The sequence below is a fragment of the Apis dorsata genome, unplaced genomic scaffold (genome assembly GCF_000469605.1).
Source record: "Apis dorsata unplaced genomic scaffold, Apis dorsata 1.3 scaffold_307, whole genome shotgun sequence".
In the NCBI taxonomy this organism is placed as follows: Eukaryota; Metazoa; Arthropoda; class Insecta; order Hymenoptera; family Apidae; genus Apis; species Apis dorsata.
This window is the reverse complement of record NW_006263579.1, coordinates 222,337-224,759: the sequence shown is the minus strand read 5'-3', so window position 1 is coordinate 224,759 and position 2,423 is coordinate 222,337. Positions and strand designations below refer to the sequence as shown.

Genomic DNA, 2,423 nt, shown 5'->3' with positions numbered 1-2,423 from the left:
CTCCTCCTCCTCCTCCTCCTCCTGCTCGCGTTATCCGAATGCCTACCGCGACAAACGCAATTTGCCTCAGATATTAATTCGGCTAATGGATTACCCGTTAAGCGTCGCGGAACGATGCCACGCGGTCGCCAGCCAACGCTCGCACCTGCTCGCCGAAAATACGCTCGCTCTCTCGAATCTCATCACGGATCAGACTCGGGGAGAAAGGAATTCGCGCGATGCCCTAGATATCTTCCCCCTCTCTCTTTCCCTCTCTTTTCGCTTTTCTTTTTCTTTCTTCCTCCCCTTCCAACGTAATTTTCAAAAGTTCGTCGGGTGGAAAAAAAATTCACGGCAGCAAGAGAATTAACGTGGGACGACGCGTCAAGCGCGATTGTCTTGATACTCGAAAAGAAGGGGATGCGTTTTAAAAACGGCCACGAACGCGCCTGTGTGTCCTTCCGCTTCCTCCGCTTCCCCTTCTTCCTTTTCGTATCCGTGCGAGCTCGCAATTACGACACATTCGAAGGACCGTACTTCTCTCGAGGTAAAAAGAATTCCACTCTTGCGAGATGTTCTCGCACAGCGCGATTAAATGACGTGGAACGGAACCGCGGAACACGAACACGCGCGTGTATACATATACATATACAGATATACTTGGCTTGGCGCAAAGTGGAAGGCGCGGCGCGGAAAGGGAGAAAGGGAAGGACTGTGCTAACGAGGCTCCGAGGATCGAATCAAGACCGAATCTCCGCCGTTGATTGACCAGGGCGAATCCTGGAACAGGGTGAAGGCTAATTAGCTACCCGGATTTCTCTACGTGACCCGGGATCCCGAGACGTGCCGATTATGGTTGCTCCGAGCGTCTTAATTTCAACCTCCGCAGGGTTGAAACCGAGAGGCATTATGCCCGCAATAATGGCGGCGTCGGTCAAATTTCACTTTGAACTCGACCGGTTTCGAATCTCCCGCCAACCCCTTTAAACAGTCCCTCTAAGCGACCTGAAATTCGTCCCCTCCGATATTCCCTTTGAGCTGCGATAACTAGGCGCTACTTAAGCCGACCGATTCCCCGACCAAACACTTCCGCCTCTCCTCTTCCGCTCCTCTCGTTAAGTCGGCCCTTCAGTCCCGTGAAAATCGGATATATGCTCTTTCGAACGGATATTTCGAGCGGTGACGGTGTCGAATTTATCATATCGGTTGTTTTCTTTTTTTCCGGAAGAAAATCGAACCAATTTGAATACCGAATACCGTAGCTTTAATTAATTCGAAGGGTATTTGTTTGATGAGCGCGAAAGGTGAACGTGCGACGATGAGCGCATCTCTTTTTCTCTCTCTCTCTCTTTCTTCCTTTGATCTTGCGTAACTTGCCCGTTATAAAACTTTTGTCGCTCGACACATGCTACTTTCTGCTGCCTGTTATTAGTAAAAGCGTGTGACAAAAGCTGGAAGCTTATTACGATATTCCGCGGTCTTTTTTAACAGCTCGTTACGCGGCTTTAACTTTTCTCTCTCTTTTTTTTTTTTCTTTTTCTATCTTTATTCCGATTTTCTTCTCACAGGCGATAATGCCTGTGAAAATTCGAGGTTTGAAATCTCGTCCAAGCGAAGAACAAGCAGAATGGGATTGAGAACGCATTTTTCGCAGCGTTGAATCGACGCTGATTCGATTTCCTGCCGATTCGAAGGCGAGGAACGCGTACAATTAGACAGCGTCGCTGTTAACTTGGACGAGAGGAGGGAGAATAAAATTTAACGAACTCTGGGACGCGATACGTCTGTATATCCGGTGACCAGCGCGGCAACCAGAGAAACGCTTAATTAACCTATTCATCATCGTCCGGTTGGGACTGTTGGGGCGACCGCGAAATAAGCCTAGCCAGCTGAAACGTTCGCGTCCTACGAGCTGCTAACGCTCGATTCTGCGCCCGTGTTCCGCTATACGCGCGTACGTACGTGGCTAACTTCGCACGACTCCCACGGATGTCGAGTATAATTACACGAGGTAGCGCGACACTGGATAGAGAAGGAGAATAGAGAGAGAGAGAGGGGGGGAAGGGACGAGAGTGTAGGTTGCAAATTCGGTACGATGCGTGCGACTCGTTGAATCCAATTCAACCGACTGAAATATAACACCCGTCGATTATTGCCGGCCGTATACACATGTACACGCGTACGTGTGCGGCTGTGACGCGTGCACACCGAGCATTAAACAGCCGCGCACACCACTAGCNGACGGGCAACAGAACACCGGTCGTCGTCCGGTTGTACGGCCACTGTCGGCCAAGCAATCTCTTTCCCCGTGGAGAGAGTGCGCCAGGTAATTAGCCAGGCTCCGGCTCTGTCGTCGATCCCAACTACCGAACCTGCTTTGTCTCTATATATACGTGTGTATATATATATATATATATATATATAAATATATATATATACACACA

At 49.4% G+C, this 2,423-nt stretch overlaps 1 long non-coding RNA gene across 1 annotated transcript in view; it reads right to left on the bottom strand.

Moving 5' to 3' along the window:
- The window catches only part of LOC102672018, a 20,582-nt gene that overhangs the window by 12,695 nt on the left and 5,464 nt on the right, over positions 1–2,423 (bottom strand). The window contains exon 2 of the long non-coding RNA XR_422039.2: positions 969–975. This is a non-coding gene — a long non-coding RNA (uncharacterized LOC102672018). The remainder of the gene's footprint in view (positions 1–968; positions 976–2,423) is intronic.